The 26,798-nt window shown below is 38.6% G+C and overlaps 2 long non-coding RNA genes across 2 annotated transcripts; both read right to left on the reverse strand.

The window, feature by feature from the left end:
• Positions 1-1,981: 1,981 nt before the first annotated feature.
• On the reverse strand, positions 1,982-9,456 carry LOC128571186 (uncharacterized). The gene is made up of 3 exons (XR_008375693.1): positions 9,437-9,456; positions 6,604-6,712; positions 1,982-2,132 (listed from the first exon to the last, which is right to left on the reverse strand). It is a non-coding gene; the product is annotated as an uncharacterized LOC128571186 (long non-coding RNA).
• Positions 9,457-9,469: 13 nt separating this feature from the next.
• LOC128571185 (uncharacterized) lies at positions 9,470-20,979 on the reverse strand. Its single transcript, XR_008375692.1, has 3 exons — positions 20,727-20,979; positions 20,217-20,609; positions 9,470-9,661 (listed from the first exon to the last, which is right to left on the reverse strand). It is a non-coding gene; the product is annotated as an uncharacterized LOC128571185 (long non-coding RNA).
• Positions 20,980-26,798: the final 5,819 nt, after the last annotated feature.

Here is a 26,798-nt window from a genome sequence, read left to right on the forward strand (position 1 = left end):
ATTCTAAGAAATCACTTACATTTTACACACACAGAAGGTGCTAAAAAAGGTATACACATTTTAAGAAAGGAAAAACTGTATTAAAATTGTAACATTCAATATATGTAGAAAACAAAAAAATAAACCCAAGTCGTGCTAACCGCCTATTGTAATTGCAGAAGTCAAATGTGACTGAAGTGTTACAAACTCAGTAGAGATTTTTCCTTTCTTAAATGTATACATTTTGGGGCACCCTCTGTGTATGTGTATCTGTAGCCTCTTGTAGTTCCAAAATACTCCTGATTTTGTCTTGACTCCTTAGAACATACCTACTTACCATCTTCGCTGGACAAAATGCTATTAGGTTTTATAACCAGCTACAATGGCAGATCGGTTAGCAAGTCTTCCCTGATATTTCTCATCAGAGAATCTCCTACTTCATTATTTGCCTGGTGCACCATTTAAAATTCTATGGTAGAGTTGAATGGAGTGGCGTGGGCCACTGGCTTCTGTGGAAGATGAGCCAGGATGATCGCTTCAGCCAAGGAGTCTGAGGCTGCAGTGAGCTATGATCATGCCTCTGCACCCAGCATGGGTGAAACAGTGAGAGCCTGTCTCTGAAAAAAGTTTAAAATTCTATAATAGAACCTAAAATCTTATTGTGATTACATATCCATATTTCCATCTCCCCCATTCCCAGTATCTCTGAGAAAAGAGTCTGAGTTCTACTTATTTTCTGAGTCCTAGTACTTAGCATAGTGGTTTGAATATAGAATTGTTCAATATTTTACATCTTATGAATTAAATGAATGCATGATAGAATAAGACATCCATTATGTTGCTGAAATTGTGAAGCGACTGGCGCCCTTCTTGTGAGAATGATTGCATTAATCATTTTGTTATAAATAGTTCACACAAAAACTAGTTGTTAAAAAAGCGTGGTGCCTGGGGTGGCACCTGTGGCTCAAAGGAGTAGGGCGTTGGCCCCATATGCCAGAGGTGGTGGGTTCAAACCTAGCCCCGGCCAAAAACTGCAAAAAAAAAAAAAAAGCGTGGTGCCCTCTCTCCCTGTCTCTGGCTTCTGCCCCTTCCCTGTCCACCACAGGTGGAGGCTTCCGGAGGCCCTCGCTGGTAGCAGAGGCCAGTGCCAAGCTTCCTGTCAGCCTGCAGAACCGGGAGCCAAATAAATTTCTTTTGGAATCATCCAGTCTCAAGTATTCTTTTGTAGCAATGCGAACAGATTAACTCAACCACCACCCGCCAAAAGTTAATTACTGATGCAGTTAGATTCCTTTTCCTTAATACTCACTTCTATAATAGCAGCATTAACGGCAGCTTGAAAAGCAACAAAGCCTTCCTCCCAGAACACTGACGATTTACATGTGATTTGTTCACCCGTTACTTGACAATGAGCTTTAGAAAAAGAACATACCCACTGTTATGAGATAGGATACTCTTGGTTATAGGAAAAAAAAAATCAAGATTTCAAGTGTTCCAAAATGCACTCCAAGTCCATGATAACATAGCAAATGTTAAGTCTTCCTTTTGAAGTTTATAGACTACACTGTAGGACAATTCACCAGAATTGCTTTATTAGTGTTTTAAAGATCAGCTCTCCACGATTTATCATTCAATATTATAATTCCTTTTATGATCAAGCATGTTTTCTCTTTGAGCTTTGCTCTTCTGTTGTTTGTGCCAAGAAACCACTCAAAATGTTTTTTTAAATGTTCAGAAATCATTGCGCAAGAGCCCTTTTAAAGTTTCACTTTGGAGCGGCATAAAAAAATAGTAAATAATAATTTCTTAATAAGACAATGAAATTAAGAGTGTAAGTATTATTTAATCAAGATGAACCTTCTTAAGTTTAAGAAGTGTAAGTCGGGTGTATGTGCAGTTAATTTCACTTCTGCTCCCACATGTGCCCCCTGGAGTGACAGGTATAATAGCAAAAGAAAAAAAATGCATTTTCTACTAGGAAATCTACCTGAATTCTTCCCTGTGTTCTTTCATCCTGGGGATTCTACGTCCCCAATAAAACTTCAGATGATATGAGAAAGAATCAGTAAAGATGACTTTCACAACATCCGCAGAGTAGTTTAAATCTAGTTCATCCGTGCCTTTTTCATCAGGCCACCCAATGATTGTTCTTCCTGCAAAGTAAAAAAAAGAAAGTAGTTAAGTAAGATGATTTCTCTGTGGCCCAGAGACACCATCCCATATACAATTATGTCAAAGGTGTTTTATATTAAAGGTATTTCTTCCCTTGGGCAGTATTGGATCAGGGACCAGGGAGGGCAGAGGTGAGGGAAGCTCAAATTTCTAATATTCTCCATAAAAATCAGAAGTGTTACATGGTAGATACTTTTATTGCAAATATATTTTGCCCTTGCACATGAGCTTTTTTTTTTTGAGACAGGATCTCACTATGTCGCCCTTGGTACAGTGCTGTGGCATCACAGCTCACAGCAAACTCCAACTCTTGGGCTTTAAGTGATTCTCTTGCCTCAGCCTCCCAAGTAGCTGGGACTACAGGCACCCTCCACAATGCCTGGCTACTTTTTGTTGTAGTTGACATTGTTGTTTTAGCTGGCCCGGGCCAACATTCGAACCCCCAACTTCGGTGTATGTGGCTGGCCCTGTAACCACTGTGCTATGGGCGCCGAGCCTGCACATGAACTTTTTAAACAATAAGTTAAAGTACAATGAATTTGAAATAATAATACAATTGCACCCATTTAAATTCATGTGCAGATAGACCCATCTAATTGAATTCTATATTATTATAACACTATGTATTTTCCACTTGACAATAGTTTTAATGTGGCTAAATTTCCAAAGATAGCATAAACTGTTACATTTGGAAAATATTTTCTTAAGAGGCTTTGTTTATTCTACAATAAATGGCTGAATGTCACTGATCAAACCCAGGTCATTGAAGCCTGGGTTTCTCATGAGAATTTCTCCGATCCTGAATTTTGCTGAGTGCACACTCCTGGTGCAATTCAGTGTGTTCCTTTGTCTTCTGTGGTTCCTTCAATCCAGCAGCTGGAAATCCTTCTCACCAGAATTCAGGCGCTGCTGCTTTGTTTTACCCAGAGCTGCATAAATTCCATTGTTTCTTTTTTTGAGATATTAACAGATGTTGATGCCCGGTGCACAAGTCCATTGATCCAATGAGGGTTTCAAAACAGCAGTGTTCTGTTATCTTAAAAACTTTATTAGTAGAAAACATTTCTAAATAGTACATTTCCATTATCTATTTTGTGATGCCACCAATACATGCTGATATTTCCTCTTTATTTACAACTTTTCATAAGAACTCTTTACTATAGTTGAATATCTCTTATGTACAATGTTTGGGATCAGAAGTGTCTCTGATTTTGGATGGTTTGGGATTTTGCAATAGTTGCATCTGTAATGACAAATCTTGGGGAAGGGACCTAGGTATAAACATAAAATTCAATCATATTTCATATATAAGTTACACATAGGCTGAAGGTGATTTTATGCAATACTTTCAATAATTTTTGTGCATGACACAAAGTTTTGAGTGTGTTTTGACTGTGACCCAGTACAAAAGGTAAGCTCTGAGTATTCATTACACTTGTGCTTCATGTCAAAACTCAAAAGTTTCAGTTTGGGGAGAATTTTGGATTTCAGATTTTTGGATAAGGCATATTCAACCCTATATCAGCCTCTAACAGTAGAAATTTAGTTATATTATCTTTTTAAATAAAATTATAACTGCATGGAAGTAAATATTTGATAAGTTTCAAATCATTGCCCTTGTTGAAGCCTGCTTGGTGCCAAGCTGGCTGCTGAGACCTTTGGACGTAACTTTACTAGTTCCCTGTCTGGAATGACAAGACCCTTCACCCTGCAAACTACCTGTCTCAGACATCTCTTTCATCCTTTTTTAAAATTATTTCCAAACATTTAAAAAAAGTTTTGAGTGGTTTCTTGGCACAAGCAACAGAAGAGCAAAGCTCAAAGAGAAAACATGCTTGATCATGAAAGGAATTATAATACAGAATGCAAAATCATGGAGAGCTGATCTTTAAAACACTAATAAAGCAATTCTGGTGAATTCTACTACAGTGTGTTCTATAAACTTCAAAAGGAAGACTTACCATCTGCTATATCATCCTGGACTTGGAGTGCATTTTGGAACAACTTATTTGATCTACTTCACTGTACACAATTAACAGTCTCTGAGACCTGTTTTTTTTTTTTTTTGCAGTTTTTGGTCTGGGCTGGGTTTGAACCCGTTGAGAACACAAAGTAAATCATTTTCAGCAATTATATCGGTAGTACAATACTAAAACATCTACCGATATAATTGCTGAAAATGATTTACTTTGTGTTCTCAAATTTGCCATCTCTGCTTTCCAGTGGTTACTTGTTAACTCTTAAGGGGCTGCCCTCAGGATGTTCAGATAACCCCACATGTACCCTTCCCACCCCTAGAGAGAGGTCTTGTGCTGATCTTGTGGCTTTTAGTTCTTCTTCCCCATCCAGGCAGATTTTGTAATACAAAGAAACACTTTGTCTCTTGGTTTTGTCTTAAATATTGCCCTTGCATTTTTGATATTGTTGTTGAGTTTCTCAATTTTTTTGTACATGAAGAGATTTTTTTAAGGAAACACTGTCTAATATTTCCAGAATCGTGTCACAAACATTTAAATAACCCTGGTCGATCTCATTTTGGCATTTACTATAAGGAAGACAAGTGCTTTAACATGGGGCCCTAGGAAACACAGCAGGAAAACCTCCTGGAGACGGAAGAGGAATACATATTAAAGTAGTCAATAAACTCTAGAAACTTAAACATCGAATGTAACTTATCCAGGAAATCTCAAAATGAATTTGTGTCTTTTGCAAATAAGAAAACCATTATGAACAGGCAGAGAACTGACCTTTCATGAATGGGGCTGAAGTCATTTTGTCCATTATCTCTTGGGTAGTGTTAGATTTGGGTGCAAATGCAATAACATAATCAGAATCGTTAAAATGATCTACACGTCCCAGATGCTTTGCAGGCATGTGAGGAGAGTCATTAACTTGGTGTAAATCAAAGGAAATTAAGCGTACAAACAGCACTAGAAGAAAGGAGAAAAGCCATTCCTGCAGACAACGAGAGAAAAAGGAAGCAAATTGATAGGAATTCGACCACAGATTGATCACTCACAAATGATTTAAAACAGGTAGCTTGCATTCCGTTAGGTCTGTCTGTCAATTTTTTAAATTTCTTGATTTTTCTCTTATCCTTCATAGTGCACATGTTGAAATATTTGCATTGTCTTCCCACACCGAACTATGTACAATTCCCAGTTATAATTGAGGATCTAAGTTTACCATGCTTTTATGCAAGTCACAAAAACTAGATTGCATCATGAATGCCCAGTATTTTACAGCCACGTAAAACCTTAGTGACAATGATAATTAAATGATAGGGGTCATGGAAAAGGTATCTAGCTTCCATCAACAAGATCGAAGTTGTACTTTTAACTTCTGCTTGCTGCATGTGGAAGAGGAGAGTCCTACCATATTGCTCATAAAAAGAATTTTAAAAGGCTTTGTCGCTGTGACCGTATCCTGGAATTGGAAATGCAGCAAAGGGACTTGGAAGCCCAGTGGCAAGTCCTCACCTTATTATTTAGCTATAAGTCTAAACACAAATCTTTTTAAAGGGGTTATGTATTAGACTCATCATATGATCCTCTTTGATTTATAGGCGTTGGTCTATGTCTACATCTATTTACAAAGAAACATAGATATAATGTTTATTTTTTGAAAAGGGTTAAAAGGTTGGAAGTAAAACATCTATCTGTATATACAATAGGATGTTGACTCTTATATTTCTTTTTATACAATCCTTGCTCCATGCAGGAAATTTTATACACTTTATTCACTCCAAATCCTAGCATTTAATATATATTTGTTGAATAAACACACACACAAACATTTATAAGATCTAATGATAATATACAAACTCTTGAACTATGAGTATTTAAATAAATAACTTTAACTTATTTATTAAATTTTTCTGTGTTTACTAAATTTTTCTACGTAAAGTACATTGCATCATTCTTATGCTCAGAAAAAGATATTTTAATAGAAGTGAAAGTTCAAAATAATTTATTTTCCAGTTTGTTTGATGCCCATTATTTCTTAAAAACAGACATTGTCTATACCTACATGTAAGTACTACGATTTGTCTTTATGTTATCTAAATTCTGGGACACTTTCTGAATTAATTCTGGATTAAAGTCTGCATCTTCAGCTCTTCAGCCCTGAACGTCTATGCCTGTGTCTTCACGAGATTCAAATGAGCCCAGGTGTTAAGAATTTTTATCTCTGCAGTATATGGATATGGCCTTATCTTCCAGGGAGTATCTTAATATGAATTCTTTAACAACCCCTCTAGTAGGACAAATAATAGTGATATATTTTAAATTTTATTTGAAAAAAACAGCAAATCCCGGAACTTGAAAAGTAAAAAGCCTGCTAATTAGACTATACCCATGTGAAAAAAGAAATAATGAAGACGAAGTATTGGTGCTGCCTGAGGAAATGCTTTTTCACCCTCTGGATATGAGAACACTAGACCCTGAAACCTACCAAGAAGGTGGCTCCTCTCATCCTCCACTTCTTAAGACAATTCTTGCAGAGAAGAGCCCACGTTTGCTGAACCACACTCATGTGTCTCCTGCTCATTTTGACCTGTTTCCTTTAACAAGAGAAGAGAAAGGAAGTAAATGTGAAGGGCTGAAGCAGAAAATACTGTAAAATCCAACCAAAATGAAACATTATAACAGCTGTTTCCAGTTACATGTCCAGAGAAGAAGGAAGCCAAAAGATTAAAACAAAACATGGGAACAGACACTCAGTCTTAAAATAAATAACAATTATAACAATTATGAGCTATGATTTTTCTCTCACTAGACTGGCAAAAAGCAGAGGAGTGAATAGTGTCAAGGGCTCTCGTCCCCCCAACACCTGACATTGTTAAACCGTCTAGTGGGAAAGCAGCTTTCTGCACTGATGGTGGGGGATAAACTCCCCCAGTCATTTTGGTGACTTATTACTAATTCATTATTACCTAGCAATACTCGCCCACCGATCTCTCCTGCTCCTGAGTATGTACCCCAAGGAAATGTTCATGTGGCTTCACGAGGGGACCTGTGCAAGGATGTGCTTTATAATGTAAATCATATGGCAGGTGCCACAGAACAATTTTTGATGGATTTAGTCCAAAGAGTACTCTGTAGGATGCAGGAGCCATGAATTGAAATCTACCATCCATAGGAAGAGATCTTAAAAACTTAAAAATAGTGCCAATTCAAAAAGAAAAAAAAGAAGGAAAAAGGAAACGCTGAGAATTATATCACAATATTATTTATATTAATCCACACTACATACAATACATGTTTTTCAAAAATATCCAGGAACTAAAGGGTCACCATCAAATATGATGAAGCTGTTATGTTTGGCAGGAGGAAACAGGAATGGAGGGTGGGTGTAAAGCGGGAATTTGAAATAAAATAAATAACCAAAATAAGACAGGAGCTTTCTTTAAACCAAACGTTTTGTGTGCCATGAACTCAAGACTATAATTAACTCAACCTTTTATTGACCTTTTATAATTGAAGTTCCAAAGTGTTCCAACACAATCATAAAAGAGAAAAAAATTCCCAAACAATAAACACAAAAGCAACAAAACTCAAAGGCAAATAGGGAGAAAACATCATGGGAATTTCAGAGAATTTCATATTGTTCAGTCTGACTGGAACCAAGAGATTGGAGTAGTTTGAATACAAGAAAATGAGGAAAAATACTACCTAACATTTGAGGATGACTTCCTGTCATCCAGGTAATTCTAAAAGTTTTCTAAAAATTAATAAGTTTAACCCTCTGACATAGATCCTATTGTTCTCCCCATTGATGAGGAAAATGAGGCAGAGATGGGCAAAGTGACTCACCAGACATAGCTAATGGTGGCAGAAGCTGGGCTGTAACTCCGGAGACCTCGCTCTTAACCAATGTGCCATGCTGGCATAGGAAGTTAGTGAGGGAATGTGCAGGGCGATTCTCCATTCAGGGCAAGGGCACAGATTTCTACAAACATCTCTGGCTGTTTATTCACAGGCATCAGTGTGCGCTGTCATTATCAGGAGCCCTAAGATGCTGGAACATAAGAAAAGAGATTACACTCAAGAGGAAGAGAAAATACAGAATTATTAGAAAGAAAACTTCATTGTGATAATCAGGAGAAATGTTTTCAAATTTTGCATTTAATACCTAAAAAAAAAAATACAGGAAAGAAAAAAATGAAAAGCAAATATCACTTAAAATGCTCATCAAAGTCAGTAAATAAATAAAATCTGCCAACAAAAGAGAGAGAAATTTTGTAAGCCTCCCAAATGTTCAAAGAAAATTAGAACACACTTGAAAATAACGAGAAATAAAAATAATTATAATAGACAAAAAAAATCAAAGTAATGTGTTTAGTAATGAGATACTCTTGTAAAAGAAAATACAATTGCAAGAGAAATATGTTGTAGAAAATACATTGACGAAAACACATTGTAAAAAGTACAATGAAAATTAATCTTTCAGAAAGGTAAGAAGATACAATAGTATGCGTCTCCAAAAAATGCTATCCAAATGTCAGATACAATGAGCAAAAAATGACATTTTGAGAGTAAAAGAAAATGTCTCTGTGAACCAAGTTGGGAAGGGTGGCATTCAGGAGGAAGGAAACAGTTTGCAAAGAAACGGAAAGCAGCCTGCTAGCTTTAAGGTGGAAGTGAAAACGTGTGATTTGCTCAATTTCCTCCTTACAAGTGCACTGAAAAGGACAAAATTTAAAAAGAAGAAATATCCATTTATAAGAAAATTAGAAAATACTTTAACCATGGACTGCAGACTCACTCCCTACACACACACACACACACACACACACACACGTGTACACAAATGTCAGACAAATTGTTTAAATTTGCCTCAACTTAAAGAAAATACTCATGGGAGTTTTTTCAATTCTTTTGATGAAAATGTGCTCATTAATCTAAAATTATTTGGAAAGCACTGAAACCCTAATACAACAGCCCTAAACATGCCATCACCTGTGGTGACAGAGGCCAGGACAGAACCCTGGGGTCTGACCAATGTGGTGGGATGTCGGGGAGGCGTGCGTGAGGCAGAGTGGGCATGGGGGCAAGGGACTTTAACTAACAAATGCAATCAGTGTAACCTGGTTTCTTGTACCCTCAATGAATCCCCAACAATGAAAAAAAATCAAAAAATTCAAAAATATCTCTGTTTCCTTCAACACCAAAGGTGGGGCATAGCATAAGAGAAACACCTTGATATTAATGGCAACAACAACAACAATCCAAATAAGACCAGACCCCTGTGATCCACTTCCCCGAGACCTCTTAAACTCTCTCACCTGAGACAGGTGCAGACTGAGACAATTGATTTGGACATTTTTGAACTGAACCAATCACCTGAGGACAAATCAGGTGGTGCCCTAGGTGCACGGTGGTAGGAAGGTTTGATTTTTCTTTTCCAATTGTTTGCCAGTGGGGGGCGGGGTGACTTAATTGCTGATATTTCTCCACAGCTGAGACTTCAATCCAAAGTATCTGTTTCACTAGGGTGGAACAGAAACCAGCTGAAAACAAGACAGAACCATTTAGCCCCACCACACCAGACAGGGCCCCAGTTTCTCAGGCCACAACACTGTATGGGCCCTCGACAAAGCCCCAGGGGAAAAAATCAGAGGGAGTAAAACAACCATGGGGCGGAATCAGCGGAAAAACTCTGGTAACATGAATAACCAGAATAGATCAACCCCCCCAAAGAAAGATATGGCAGATGCAATTGAAGATCCCATTCATAAACAACTGGCTGAGATGTCAGAAATCGAATTCAGAATTTGGATTGCAGACAAGATCAACAAAGTGGAATTAGGAATTCGAGGAGAAATTCAAAAGTTGTCTCAAGAATTTAACGAATTTAAAGACAAAACCACCAAAGACTTAGACACACTGAAGCAAGAATTTGCAGCCCTCAAAGATATGAAAAATACAGTAGAATCCCTCAGTAACAGAATGGAGCAAGCAGAAGAAAGGATTTCTGACATCGAAGATAAAGACTTTGAACGCTCCCAAACTCTCAAAGAGAAAGAGAAATGGAGAGCAAAAACGGATCACTCTCTCAGAGAGCTCTGGGATAATTCGAAGAAGGCGAATATCCGAATCATAGGAGTTCCAGAAACAGATGAAGTGGCCTTACTGGGCACAGAGGCCCTTCTACATGAAATTATGAAAGAGAATTTTCCAGACATGTCTAGAGATTCTGAAATTCAGATAGCGGACAGCTTCAGAACCCCAGCACGACTCAACCCCAATAAGACATCCCCCAGGCATATCATAATTAACTTCACTAAAGTTAATACGAAGGAGAAAATCCTCAAAGCTGCCAGGAGAAAGAAAACCATTACCTTCAGAGGGAAGAATATTAGAATGACTGCAGATCTCTCTGCTGAAACTTTTCAAGCCAGAAGAGGGTGGTCACCGACTTTTAATCTCCTAAAGCAAAATAACTTTCAACCCCGGATCTTGTATCCAGTGAAACTGAGTTTCATTTATGATGGAGAAATTAAATACTTTAATGACATTCTTATGTTGAAGAAATTTGCCATAACCAAACCAGCTCTTCAGGATATTCTCAGACCTATCCCCCATAATGACCAACCCATACCTATACCACAAAAGTAAACTCACTCAGAAACTTTGGATCAAACTCCAATTTCCACACTGGTGAAAGGATTAAAAATGGGCACTGGACTTTTGAAAAACTCGATACCCAAAACTTCACCAGACTTATCAATATTCTCCATTAATGTGAACGGCTTAAACTGTCCTCTAAAGAGGCATAGGTTAGCTGACTGGATACAAAAACTCAGGCCAGATATCTGTTGCATACAAGAATCACATCTTAACCTAAAAGACAAATACAGACTCAGGGTGAAAGGATGGTAGTCCATATTTCAGGCAAATGGTAATCAGAAAAAAGCAGGTGTTGCAATTTTATTTGCAGATACAATAGGCTTTAAACCAACAAAAGTAAGGAAGGACAAGAATGGTCACTTCATATTTGTTAAGGGTAATACCCAATATGATGAGATCTCAATTATTAGTATCTATGCACCCAACCAGAATGCACCTCAATTTATAAGAGAAACTCTAACAGACATGAGCAACTTGATTTCTTCCAGCTCCATAATCGTTGGAGATTTCAACACTCCTTTGGCAGTGTTGGATCGATCCTCCAACAAGAAGCTAAGCAAAGAAATCTTAGATTCTTTTGGATCTAGCAGACATCTACAGAACATTTCATCCCAACAAAACTGAATACACATACTTCTCATCAGCCCATGGAACTTACTCCAAAATCGATCACATCTTAGGTCACAAGTCTAACCTCAGTAAATTTAAAGGAATAGAAATTATTCCATGCATCTTCTCAGACCACCATGCAATAAAACTTGAGCTGAGTAACAACAGGAATCTGCATACTCATACAACAACATGGAAGTTAAATAACCTTATGCTGAATGATAGCTGGGTCAGAGATGAGATTAAGAAAGAAATCACCAATTTTTTGGAACAAAACAACAATGAAGATACGAACTATCAGAACCTCTGGGACACCGCAAAGGCAGTTCTAAGATGGAAATTTATAGCACTGCAAGCCTTCCTCAAGAGAACGGAAAGAGAGGAAGTTAACAACTTAATGGGACATCTCAAGCACCTGGAAAAGGAAGAATATTCCAACCCCAAACCCAGTAGAAGAAAAGAAATAACCAAAATTAGAGCAGAATTAAATGAAATTGAAAACAAAAGAATAATACAACAGATCGATAAATCAAAAAGCTGGTTTTTCGAAAAGGTCAATAAAATAGATAAACCTTTGGCCAACCTAATCAGGAAAAAAAGAGTAAAATCTCTAATCTCATCAATCAGAAACAACAAAGACGAAATAACAACAGACTCCTCAGAAATCAAAAAAATCCTTAATGAATATTACAAGAAATTTACTCTCAGAAATATGAAAATCTGAAGGAAATTGACCAATACTTGGAAGCACGTCACCTTCCAAGACTTAGCCAGAATCAAGTGGAAATGTTGAACAGGCCCATATCAAGTTCGGAAATAGCATCAACCATACAAAACCTCCCTAAAAAGAAAAGCCCGGGACCAGATGGTTTCACGTCTGAATTCTACCAAACCTTTGAAGAGGAATTAGTACCTATATTACTCAACCTGTTCCAAAAGGTAGAAAAAGAAGGAAGACTACCCAACACGTTCTATGAAGCAAACATCACCCTGATCCCCAAACCAGGAAAAGACCCAACAAGTAAAGAAAATTATAGACCAATATCACTAATGAATATAGATGCAAAAATATTCAACAAGATCCTAACAAACAGAATCCAGCAACACATCAAACAAATTATACATCATGACCAAGTCGGTTTTATCCCAGGATCTCAAGGCTGGTTCAATATACGTAAATCTATAAATGTAATCCAGCACATAAACAAATTAAAAAACAAAGACCATATGATTCTCTCAAACGATGCAGAAAAAGCTTTTGATAATATCCAGCATCCTTTCATGATCAGAACACTTAAGAAAATTGGGATAGAAGGGACATTTCTTAAACTGATAGAGACCATCTACAGCAAACCCACAGCCAATATCATATTGAATGGAGTTAAATTGGAATCATTTCCACTCAGATCAGGAACCAGACAAGGCTGCCCATTGTCTCCATTGCTTTTCAACATTGTAATGGAAGTTTTAGCCACTGCAATTAGGGAAGAAAAGGCGATCAAGGGTATACATATAGGGTCAGAAGAGATCAAACTTTCACTCTTCGTGGATGATATGATAGTATATCTGGAGAACACTAGGGACTCTACTACAAAACTCTTAGAAGTGATCAAGGAATACAGCAGCGTCTCAGGTTACAAAATCAACACTCATAAATTGGTAGCCTTTATGTATACCAACAACAGTCAAGTTGAAAAAACAGTTAAGGACTCTATCCCATTCACAGTAGTGCCAAAGAAGATGAAATATTTGGGAATTTATCTAACAAAGGACGTGAAAGATCTCTATAAAGAGAACTATGAAACTCTAAGAAAAGCAATAGCTGAAAATATTAACAAATGGAAAAACATACCACGCTCATGGCTGGGAAGAATCAACATAGTTAAAATGTCTATACTACCCAAAGCAATATATAATTTCAATGCAATCCCTATTAAAGCTCCACTGTCATACTTTAAAGATCTGGAAAAAACAATACTTCGTTTTATATGGAATCAGAAAAAACCTCGAATAGCCAAGACATTACTCAGAAATAAAAACAAAGCAGGAGGAATTACGCTACCAGACCTCAGACTAAACTACAAATCAATAGTGATCAAAACAGCATGGTATTGGTACAAAAACAGAGAGGTAGATGTCTGGAATAGAATAGAGAACCAAGAGATGAATCCAGCTACTTACCGTTATTTTACCTTTGACAAGCCAATTAAAAACATTCAGTGGGGAAAAGATTCCCTATTTAACAAATGGTGCTGGGTGAACTGGCTGGCAACCTGTAAAAGACTGAAAGTGGACCCACACCTTTCACCATTAACTAAGATAGACTCTCACTGGATCAAAGATTTAAACTTAACATGAAACTATAAAAATACTAGAGGAGAGTGCAGGGAAAACCCTTGAAGAAATCGGGCTGGGTGAGTATTTTATGAGGAGGACCCCTCGGGCAATTGAAGCAGCTTCAAAAATACACTACTGGGACCTGATCAAAAGCTTCTGCACAGCCAAGAACACAGCAAGTAAAGCAAGCAAACAGCCCTCAGAATGGGAGAAGATATTTGCAGGTTATGTCTCAGACAAAGGTTTAATAACCAGAATCCACAGAGAACTCAAACGCATTAGCAAGAATAGAACAAGGGATCCCATCGCAGGCTGGGCAAGGGATTTGAAGAGAAACTTCTCTGAAGAAGACAGGCACGCGGCCTTCAGACATATGAAAAAATGCTCATCATCTTTAATCATCAGAGAAATGCAAATCAAAACTACTTCGAGATACCATCTAACTCCAGTGAGACTAGCCTATATCACAAAATCCCAAGACTAGAGATGTTGGCGTGGATGTGGAGAAAAGGGAACACTTTTGCACTGCTGGTGGGAATGCAAATTAATACATTCCTTTTGGAAAGCGATATGGAGAACACTTAGAGATCTAAAAATAGATCTGCCATTCAATCCTGTAATCCCTCTACTGGGCATATACCCAGAAAACCAAAAATCACATCATAACAAAGATATATGTACCAGAGTGTTTATTGCAGCCCAATTCATAATTGCTAAGTCATGGAAAAAGCCCAAGTGCCCATCAATCCATGAATGGATTAATAAATTGTGGTATATGTACACCATGGAATATTATGCAGCCTTAAAGAAAGATGGAGACTTTACCTCTTTCATGTTTACATGGATGGAGCTGGAACATATTCTTCTTAGTAAAGTGTCTCAAGAATGGAAGAAAAATTACCCAATGTACTCAGCCCTACTATGAGACTAATTTAGGGTTTTCACATGAAAGCTAACCCAGTTACAACCTAAGAATAGGGGGAAGGGGGAAAGGGAGGGGAGGGAGGGGGGAGGTGCATAGAGGGAAGGGGATTGGTGGGATTACACCAGCAGTGCATCTTACAAGGGTATATGTGAAACTTGGTAAACGGTCTGTGAAGCTAGTGAATGATGCCCCATGATCATATCAATGTACACAGCTATGATTTAATAAAAAAAAAAATCCAAATAAGATTAAAACCATGTTTCCCATGGCACTAGCAAAATTTAATAGATGCAAGGTACCTCTGGTAACCGGAATTCCCAAGAAAAGCAAGCCCATGATAGCTGGAAGGAAGGCCACCATCTTCACCTTGTTTCTGTACTTGGGGGTGACAGAGAAGGAGAGTCCACCATACAGAGTATATGCAGGTACAAGGAGAAAAAATAAACTTTAGATAATAGGATGGGCTGGTATAACAGTGAAATCCAAAAGAGCCCAAAGTGCAAAGAAAAAAATATAATAATACAATTTTTCCTTCACCTACAGCCACCTTGGATTCTCCAAAAAAGTACTAGTGAAAGAGGGCCCCCCAAATAGACAGAAGCCCTGAAGCCCCGTGCATTCTCATGCTGCTTGGATGCTGAAGCCCTGCCAGAGTTAAAGGCAAAGGTGACATAAAACTGTCACCCAGCGCCCTGCCAGCTCAGACACTGATAATGTCAAAGAGCAGTGGGCTGCAGTTCCCGCTCTGGCCTGAGGGAACCTGGGGCTGACTACTCCATCCTACCAACAAGTAAAAGGCTGAACACATTGAAATAGCAGTAGCTCTTCTTAGATCCCAAAGGGGGTGAGACCGCAGGGCAGATCACTGCCCCCAACTAGAGAAGACAGACGGGCAGATACGGAGAAGCACAACTTACTGGAGCAGAAACCCTGAGGAGAAACCCCCGTGGCACCCTGTGCCAGGGCAGGGGCACCTGGGCTGTGACTGACGCCTTGCTGGAGACTCACTGTGGACAAGCCCAGGAGATAAAACCCCAGGGGACCCAGTCGTTTGCACACTTCTGTGACTCACACTTCCAGAGGCACTGACGTCCACTCTAGGCCTCCTCGCCCAGGGGAATGGGGCTGGAGATGGATATTTCCCCTCCCCACCGTCAGTTAAGCTCTGATAAAACCCCAGAAATTTAGGTTCTAGAAACAGAAGCATGTGTGATGTTCACAGTCCAGAGTCACGGGCTCACTACAAGACAGAGACTGATTCAGAGGACCATAGACGGGCTTCCCTCTCCTCACATCTTACCACCACATTACTAAACGCCTATTTACAGTAGTTTCCTTCACTCAGAACATGGTGTCGGGCAGTCCAGCAACCAAGAAAAAATTACAAGACTTGCTAAAGGGCAAAACACACCATTTAAGGAGAGAAAGCAGAAGAACAGATTCAGATACATCAGAGATGTTGAAATCAGCAGACTGGGAATTTGAAACAACTATGATTAAAACGCTAAAGGCTTTAATGGATAAACTAGACAATATGTAAAAAGGAAAAAAAAATCACAGTTTCCTTACACAATACTTCTGACACCAAACATGTGGGGTTTCCCACTAAGCAACCTCCAGTTCTCTGTGGGCACCACCTCTGATTCAATTAATTTTGATGCTGTCAACACAGAGTTACTGCAGATCCCACAAATTAAGAGAAGACCCCACCTCCAGCTTCGAATGCCAATCACAAGTCTGGGTCTGTGGTATGTCTAACAGGCTGGCTATGTATTGGAGGCTCCCACAACCTCCTTCTTTTTTTGTAGAGACAGAGTCTCACTTTATGGCCCTCGGTAGGGTGCCGTGGCCTCACACAGCTCACAGCAACCTCCAACTCCTGGGCTTAAGCGATTCTCTTGCCTCAGCCTCCTGAGTAGCTGGGACTACAGGTGCCCGCCACAACACCTGGCTATTTTTTGGTTGCAGTTTGGCCGGGGCCGGGTTTGAACCCACCACCCTCGGTATATGGGGCCGGCGCCTTACCGACTGAGCCACAGGCGCCGCCCCACAACCTCCTTCTTGGCTTTGAAAACGTGCTAGAATGACTTACAGAACTCAAGAAAGCAGTCTACATATGATTACCAGTTTATTATCAAGTATTTAACCCTAGAACAGCCAAATAGAAAAAGACGCACAAAGCAACGTACGCAGAAAGGGGCACAGAGCTTCCACAGCCCCTCCGGGTGCACCACCTCCCCAGACCTTGATGCATTTTCCAACCCGGACGTCTTCCTAACCCCTTCAGGGATGGTTCTATGGAGGCTTCATGACATGGGCACAATTAATAACATCATTGTCCATTGGTGATGAATTCAAACTCCAGCTTCTCTCCCTGGAGGCCCAGAGATGGGGCTGAAAGTTTCAACCTTCTAATCACCTGGGTGATTCCTGTGGTAACTGGCCCCTGTTGGGAAGACATTTCGGGGCTTTTAGCCACCAGTCATCTCATTAACACACAAAGAGACACTCTTACCACTCCAGAGACTCCCAGTCTTAGAAGTTTTGCATCAGAAACCAGGAACCAAATATTATACGCAGATATTAATACTATACCAAAAGATGCTCAAATCATGCTTATCACTCAGGAAGGAACAAGGGTTTTAGAAGCTCCATGCCAGGAACTGAAACTCTGCCAGGAGCAGAAACTAAGTATATATGTCTTAGACATCACCACATGGAAGAACAGACGGCAAGGTAAGCACCTAGATCAAAATGCTAAGAAAGAAATAAAAAGAGATGCCTGTGATTAACAACAACTCTGTAACAGAAATCAAAAATGCCCTCGATGAGCTTATTAGTCGATTATACACAGTAAAGAATCCAAAACAGAAAAGTAAACAAAAAAGACTGGAAAAAATCAGATTTAAGAACTGTGGGACGACTGAAAGAGGGTGACGTAATGCCTGATGGAAATACCAAAAGGAATATTTGAAACAAAAGACTGAGAATTGTCCCAGATTAATGCCGGACTCTAGGCCCGAGAACAGCAAGCACAACATTTGCTAAACACACAGGGAATATTGTTTGATACCTGAGAAACGCAAGACTAAAGAAAAAAATGTTTCAAAGAACCCCGAGGAAGAGAACATCTTTCCTTTAGAGAAGCGAAAATAAGAATTATGTATCACTTCTCCTCAGAAGCCATGCCAATAAGAAGAGAACAGAATGAAGTATTTAATGTGTCAAGGGGAGAAAAAAATTACGCCAATCTAAATTTTGAATCCTGTTGTCGTATCCACAAAGAATAAATCATAAAGAATTTTTCAGACAAAAAAAAAAATTAAGGGAATTTGTTGCCAGTAAGCCTGCCTGCTTTGCAAGAAATGTTTGAAGAAATTATTTCAAGAGAAGAAAATAGACCAGCAGGTAGAAAATCAAATCGGAACTCAGCAATACGATACAGCTGGCCTCTGCCCAGGTGACTGAGAGGGCCTGGCTTGCCAAGGCCGTGGTCTCCTCCTTTAGTGACATACTGAAAAGGGATGGAGATGACAGCGTTGCTGTTTTCTCTGCAGTGGTTTTAGTTGCTCCTGGTTCCAAGCTTCATGGTTCAGTCACTGGGCAGAAACAAGCCATGAAGATGCTGACCCCTTCTGGTATTAGGAGGAAGCTCAAGTGGGAAGGTGACTTACTCAAGGCAGCCCCAGCAGTGCTGCCAGAGAGGGAGCCTAACTGCATGTTATTGCAAGGAATGCTGTACTGCTATTTATTTCCTGAAAGTTAAGGAAGAGTTGAAGGGAAAGAGGATGGTCCCATTCTAATCCTGGAACTTGTGAATATGTTACACAAAGATCCTAAAAAGAGAAATAGGGAGGCAGGTGGGGAGATCAACTGAAGATGTATAAGAAGGGTTTGAGCTGCTGTTGCCAGCTTTGGAGGAGAAAGCCATGAACCACAGAGCACAGGGAACCTTGAGTGGCTGCAAACGTCAAGAACAGTTTCTCCTCTACAGCCTCCAGAAAGGTGTGCAGCCCTACCAACACCTTCCTTGTAGTGAGACCCACACCACACTCCTCACCTCCAGAACTGTACGCTGATACATCTGCTTTGTTATAAGCCATTAGGTTTGTGGCCATTTAGGACAGCAGCAATGGAAAGTTAATGTGAGGCAGAGAAAAACAGAGTCTGAGACTCTAGGACTGAGAACAAGACTGGAAGAAGGGACAAGGGCTTTAGGACAGAAAAAAGTTCATTTTATGAAGCATCCCATTCATGGAACAAAGGAAGGCAGGAACTTTTGTTTAAAAATTGTCCAAAAATGGTTCAGCATCTGTAGCTCAGTGGCCAGGGCGCCAGCCACATACACCAGAGCTGGTGGTTTCAAACCCAGCCCAGGCCAGCCAAACAACAACTGCAATTAAAAAAAAAAAAAAAAAAAAAAAACAGCTGGGCACTGTGGCAGGTGCCTATAGTCCCAGATACTCGGGGGGCTGAGACAAGAGAATCGCTTAAGCCCAAGAGTTGGAGGTTGCTGTGAGCTGTGACGCCACATCACTATACGGAGGCACAGATAGTGAGACATTGTCTCAAAAGAAAAAAAAAGTCCAAACATTAACAAAGAGGTTCAGCAGCAATGCAGGTGAGCTCCTGATCATAATGCCATCAAGCAGGCTGTAATAGCCCAGACACTCTGGCTCAAACCAAACTACAACAATTTTCAACTAAGAAATCAAGACTGTGGCAAACCTCAGTATCTGGAAGGTTAAACATAGTGCCCCATGGCTGCTCTTCTTTCTGTCAGTGAATTAATGTGTATGCTGGAAAATATTTATAAATAAAAATGTGCATAATCTAATTGTCATGAATGTGCTTATTTGTTTCTGACTACTAAGATTGATTTTTTTTAACCACTGAATATCCTGGTGTAAATATCAGGGGAAAACAATACTGCTCACCATAATAGCACAAACATCTGGTTGGCTTAAATCACCCTAAATAGGAAATTGTGTAATTTAGAAATAATAAATTGATTATAAAAAGCAAGTCATGTCTCTCTTGGATAGAATTCTTGTTATTCAGAGAACAAATGCAGTGCACAACCAATTAGATCAAAATCTTTATGTAATTAGTATAGTAAGCAAGATCAATAAAAGTGTTTCCCAAAGCTTTCTCAAGGATATTCTCAAGCCAGTTAAAAGCAATTCAAAAGTCAAAAATCATGCATCTAATTCTTATAATTCCTCTGCCAGTAAAATTTAAAATGAACAAGAAAGAATAAGTAATTCAAATAACTTTGAAAATAGTTTGTACTTGCAAAGAAGCAACGTAAAGTTACATTCCTTTCATTCACCCATCAGCCTATTAAGTAATATATGCTATTTGTCAAAACACGCATCTTGGTTCTTCAACTGGTTATTTAGTTATACAAAGTAAAAGACTCATATTATTTAAAAAGTTAAAACAACCCTGGAATAACTTACTGCACTTCGTGGTTTCCATCCAAATGTTTGGTATTTCTATTTCTAGGGTCAGATTATGTATTTCTAGAGGCAAAATAGCCATGATTTCTGAGGTTAACTTACTCTCAGAGAAGCTGGAGGTAAAATCTAGAAGCACAGTCCATCCACGGGTCTCTGAGTCCTGGAGAAGAAGCCACATTCCTTCTGGGTCACTACTACAGCATGCTTTTCATTTCGTGTTCATTGTAAATAGTCCTGTTTTCAACTGGTTTCTGAAGGGGATATGGTCTCCGGTCAGTGAGGCTGCCAGAAGCTCTTGCGTTTTCAGAGCGACTCCTTTGTTGATTTCCATTTCTTTGTGTCTTGCCAGTTTCTCAGCAGGGAGTTTGTAGCTGCAGATGTTTGGTTGGCTGGACATTTCATAATACTGGCAACCATTGAACCAGGGAGGGTCTAGTCTTTCTCAGCCAGCTTTTTCATATAAGGCCCGGATGGGACAGTTGACCCCAACACAATCTTTTAAACAAGATAAGTAAAAAGCTGGGTCAGAGAAGAGCACAGCAAAGTAGAAAAGAAAATAAATATATACTTTTTAATGACAGATAGAAACATAAAAATTAGGTCAGAAAGTACCTCTAAACCTTGCACAGGTTCTTCAAACCTGTATCTGGAAATCAGGTACTGAAGCAATGTAATTTTTTCACAGTCACAAAGTAAACTCAGCATTTTCACCTGCATCTCAGATGCACGTGGGTGTGTGCTGATTATAGCATCTTTCTTGGAATTGAAAACAAGAGGATCCTGAGAGCAATGTCACATAAATCCCCCTGCATCCCTGCAGGCTTGTCATTTTAGTAACAGGTGCCAGAAAACTCCTTTTTCTGCAAGTAATCATTGGTTTTTAGTATGTCCTGCTTTGTAGTATTGTGGAGAAACATTTTTAACAGGTAATACCTGCTATTCTCTTTTTTTTAAGCATCTCATGTGGGCATCTCATAAGTAGAAAGCAGTTACAAAATTGTTGTGATTTGTGGAGTTTGTCCTTGGCTGAAGAAAAAATTGAAAAAGAACCACTGTCTTTCAACCTATAGCCAGTAAGTCTGTCAAATTCTTCTGCACTATAAATTCGTTCTGAACAATAAATGCATATAATTCTTTTTTCTTTTTTTTTTTTATTAAATCATAGCTGTGTACATTAGTATGATCATGGGGCACCATACACTTGGTTCACAGATCGTTTGACACATTTTCATCACACTAGTTAACATAGCTTTCGTAGCATTTTCTTAGTTATTTTGCTAAGACCTTTACATTCCACATTTACTAGGATTCACATATACCCTTGTAAGATGCACCCCAGGTGTAATACCATTAATCCCCCTCCTTCCCCTCCCTCCCCCCTCCCTCCCCTCCCTTTCCCCTTTCACCCTATTCTTAGGTTGTAACTGGGTTATAGCTTTCATGTGAAGGTCCTACATTAGTTTCATAATAAGGGCGAGTACATTGGGTACTTTTTCTTCCATTCTTGAGATACTTTACTAAGAAGAATATGTTCCAGCTCCATCCATGTAAACGTGAAAGAGGTAAAGTCTCCATCTTTTTTCAAGGCTGCATAATATTCCATGGTGTACATATACCACAATTTATTAATCCATTCGTGGATCCATGGGCACTTGGGCTTTTTCCATGACTTAGCAGTTATGAATAGGGCTGCAATAAATATTCTGATACAAATATCTTTGTTATGGTCTGATTTTTGGTCTTCTGGGTATATGCCCAGTAGAGGGATTACAGGATTGAATGGCAGATCTATTTTTAGATCTCTAAGTGTTCTCCATATCTCTTTCCAAAAGGAATGTATTAATTTGCATTCCCACCAGCAGTTCAAAAGTGTTCCCTTTTCTCCACATCCACGCCAACATCTCTGGTCTTGGGATTTTGTGATATAGACTAGTCTCACTGGAGTTAGATGGTATCTCAAAGTAGTTTTGATTTGCATTTTCTGATGATTAAAGATGATGAGCATTTTTTCATATGTCTGAAGGCCATGTGCCTGTCTTCTTCAGAGAAGTTTCTCTTCAAGTCCCTTGCCCAGCCTGCGATGGGATCCCTTGTTCTTTTCTTGCTAATGCGTTTGAGTTCTCTGTGGATTCTGGTTATTAAACCTTTGTCTGAGACATAACCTGCAAATATCTTCTCCCATTCTGAGGGCTGTTTGCTTGCTTTACTTACTGTGTTCTTGGCTGTGCAGAAGCTTTTTAGTTTGATCAAGTCCCAATAGTGTATTTTTGAAGCAGCTTCAATTGCCCGGGGGGTCCTTCTCATAAAAAACTCGCTCAACCCAATATTTTCAAGGGTTTTCCCTGCACTCTCTTCTTGTATTTTTATAGTTTCATGTCTTAGGTTTAAATCTTTAATCCAGTGAGAGTCTATCTTGGTTAATGGTGAGAGGTGTGGGTCCAGTTTCAATCTTCTACAGGTTGCCAGCCAGTTCACCCAACACCATTTGTTAAATAGGGAATCTGTTTTTATATATACCAAAAATAGTCAAGTTGAAAAAACAATTAAGGACTCTATCCCATTCACAGTAGTGCCAAAGAAGATGAAATACTTGGGAGTTTATCTAACAAAGGACGTGAAAGATCTATATAAAGAGAACTATGAAACTCTAAGAAAAGAGATAGCTAAGAATGTTAACAAATGGAAAAATATACCATGCTCATGGTTGGGAAGAATCAACATTGTTAAAATGTCCATACTACCCAAAGCAATATATAATTTCAACGCAATCCCCATTAAAGCTCCACTGTCATACTTTAAAGATCTTGAAAAAACAATACTTCGTTTTATATGGAATCAGAAAAAACCTCGAATAGCCAAGACATTACTCAAAAATAAAAACAAAGCAGGAGGAATCACGCTACCAGACCCAGACTATACTACAAATCAATAGTGATCAAAACAGCATGGTACTGGCACAAAAACAGAGAAGTAGATGTCTGGAACAGAATAGAGAACCAAGTGATGAATCCAGCTAATTACCATTATTTAATCTTTGACAAGCCAATAATTCTTAAATCAAACATTCATCTGGGTCTCCTTGGCCAATGTAATCACATGAAATCTTCCTTACCTATGCCCCATTTTCTCAACATTTAGTCAATAATAGTTACCATTTTACTAATTACATGTGATTGGGAAATTATTCAGCAAGCAAAGTCTGGAGAATCAGACTGAACTCATCAATCCCTAAGACTGTCAAACTTTAAAAAAAAAAGACTTCTGATTGTTTCTGTATCTATTGCCATCTCTAGAAGATACAAAATGATCATATTCAATTACACTGCTAATACTTTGTGCACAGAGAATAAAATTTAGGGATTTTTTTCCAGTAACTCATTTCCTAGAAAAATTTTGTGTCTAGGTTAGAGTGCATGAATGATAGCCTAGGCCATGTTTGCTTTTGCAGTTTTTTTTTTGGTTTGTTTGTTTTTTGTTTTTGTTTTTGTTTTCTTAAACAGGTTCAGCTCTCACACCTGACACGCTGTAAGGTCTGTGGCACTCTAACAGAGCAAGGTCACTCTCAGCAATCTTCCTTTCAACATTTTCTTAAAGCACATGCATTTACTCTTCAAACACATTTTAGAATATGAAAGGGTCTTTTATAGCACAGCATATATATTTTGCAACCAAATACAGCATTTGTTATGCACAGGCAATTTAAATATTAACACATTTAATTCACATAATAATCCCATGACATGGGCACTGTTGTAATCATCCTTATCCTATAGAAAAGAAAGGGAGGCCCAGAGACGTTAAATAACTTGCCCAAATTCACACAGTTGGTGAGTAGCAGAACCTGGATTAAACCCCAGATCGTCTCCAGAGTCTGTGAGCATAAATTAAAAACGCTATTTTGTAATTCATACAAATTTATACATTTAAAAAATAAATCCTGCCAATGTGATTCTTTGTCCAATTATTCTTTTTTTTCTTCTTTTTTTACTGTTAAATCATAGCTGTGTACATTAGTACAATCAAGGGGTACGATGTGCTGGTTTCATATACAATCTGAAATATTCTCATCAAACTGTTCAACGTAGCCTTCATGGCATTTTATTAGTTATTGTACGTAGACATTTGTATTCTGCCTTTAGTAAGTTTCGCCTGTACCCATTCTAAGATGCACTGTAGGTGTGGCCCCACCTATTACTCTCCCTCCACCAAAACCACCCCCTCCCTTCCCGTTCCTTGGACCTTTCCCCATAGTCTTGTGCTATAGTTGGGTTATAGCCTTCATGTGAAAGCTAAAATTTAGCTTCATAGTAGGGCTGAGTACATTGGATACTTTTTCTTCCATTCCTGAGATACTTTGCTAAGAAGAATATGTTCCAGCTCCATCCATGTAAACATGAAAGAGGTAAAGTCTCCATCTTTCATTAAGGCTGCATAAAATTCCATGGTATACGTGTACCACAATTTGCTAGTCCATTCGTGGGTCGATGGGCACTTGGGCTTCTTCCATGACTTAGCAATTATGAATTGGGCTGCAAGAAACATTCTGGTACAGATGTCTTTGTTATATTGTGATTTTTGGTCTTCTGGGTATAAACCTAGTAAAGGAATTATAGGATCAAATGGCAGGTCTATTTTTAGGTCTCTAAGTATTCTCCAAACATCCTTCCAGAAGGAACGTATTAGTGTGCATTCCCACCAGCAGTGTGGAAGTGTGCCCTTTTTTCCACATCCATGCCAACATCTCTGGTTTTGGGATTTTGTTATGTGGGCTACTCTTACTGGGGTTAGGTGATATCTCAAAGTAGTTTTGATTTGAATTCTCTGATGATTAAGAATGATGAGCTTTTTTTCATGTATTTGTAGATCATGCGTCTGTCTTCTTCAGAGAAGTTTCACTTCAAGTCCCTTGCCCACACTGAGATGGGATCACTTGTTCTGTTCATGCTAATACGTTTGAGTTCCCTGTGGATTCTGGTTATTAGACCTTTATCGGAGGTATAATCTGCAAATATTTTCTCCCATTCTGAGGGCTGTCTGCTTGCTTTACTTACTATGTTCTTGGCTGTGCAGAAGCTTTTTAGTTTGATCAGGTCTCAGTAGTGTATTTTTGATAGTGCTTCAATTGCTTGGGGAGTCCTCCTCATAAAATATTCACCCAGGCCGATTCCTTCAAGAGTTTTTCCTGCACTTTCTTCAAGTATTTTTATAGTTTCATGTCTTAAGTTTAAATCTTTTATCCAGTGAGAGTCTATCTTAGTTAATGGTGAAAGGCGTGGGTCCAGTTTCAGTCTTCTACAGGTTGCCAGCCAGTGCACCCAGCACCATTTGTTAAACAGGGAATCTTCCCCACTGAATGTTTTTAATTGGCTTGTCAAAGATCAAATAACAGTAAGTAGCTGGATCCATCTCTTGGTTCTCTATTCAGTTCCAGACATCTACTTGTCTGTTTTTGTGCCAATATCATGCTTCTTTGATCACTATCGATTTATAGTACAGTTTCAAGGTCTGGTAGCATGATTCCTCCTGCTGTGCTTTTATTGCTGAGTAATGTTTTGGCTATTCGAGGTTTTTTCTGATTCCATATAAAACAAAGTATTATTTTTTCAAGATCTTTAAAATATGACAATGGAGCTTTAATAGGAATTGCATTAAAATTATATATTGCTTTGGGTTGTATAGACATTTTAACAATGTTGATTCTTCCCAGTCATTAGCATGGTGTGTTTTTCCATTTGTTAACATCTTCAGCTATTTCTTTTCTTAAAATTTCATAGTTCTCTTTGTAGAGATCTTTCACATCCTTTGTTAGGTATACTCCCAAATATTTCATCTTCTTTGGCACTACTTTGAAAGGAATAGAGTCCTTGACTGTATTTTCAGCTTGGTTATTGTTGGTGTATATAAAGGCTACAGATTTAAGGGCGTTGATTTTGTAGCCTGAGACATTGCTGTATTCCTTGATCACTTCTAAAAGTTTTATAGTAGAATCCGTAGTGTTTTCCAGATATACGATCATATCATCTGTGAAGAGTGAAAGTTTGATCTCTTCTGACCCTATGTGGATACCCTTGATCACCTTTTCTTCCCTAATTGCAATGGCTGAAACTTCGATTACAATGTTAAAGAGCAATGGAGACAATGGGCAACCCTGCCTGGTTCGAGATCTAAGTGGAAATCATTTCAATTTAACTCCATTTAATACAATATTGGCTGTGGGTTTGCTGTAGATGGCCTCTATTAGTTTAAGAAATGTCCCTTCTATACCAATTTTCTTAAGTGTTCTGATCATGAAGGGATGCTGGATATTATCAAAAGCTTTTTCTGCATCAATTGAAAGAATCATATGGTCTTTATTTTTTAGTTTGTTTATGTGCTGAATTACATTTATAGATTTACGTATATTGAACCAGCCTTGAGACCCTGGAATAAATCCCACATGGTTGTGGTGTATAATTTTTTTGATGTGTTATTGGATTCTGTTTGTTAGGATCTTATTGAGTATTTTAGCATCAATATTGCTATAGTGATATTGGTCTATAATTTTCTTTTCTTGTTGGGTCTTTCCCTGGTTTGGCGATCAAGGTGATGTTTGCTTCATAGAATGTGTTGGGTAATATTCCTTCTTTTTCTATATTTTGGAAGAGGTTTAGTAATATAGGTACTAGTTCTTCTTTAAAGGTTTGG

This window comes from Nycticebus coucang, chromosome 18 (assembly GCF_027406575.1).
Source record: "Nycticebus coucang isolate mNycCou1 chromosome 18, mNycCou1.pri, whole genome shotgun sequence".
NCBI lineage: Eukaryota > Metazoa > Chordata > Mammalia > Primates > Lorisidae > Nycticebus > Nycticebus coucang.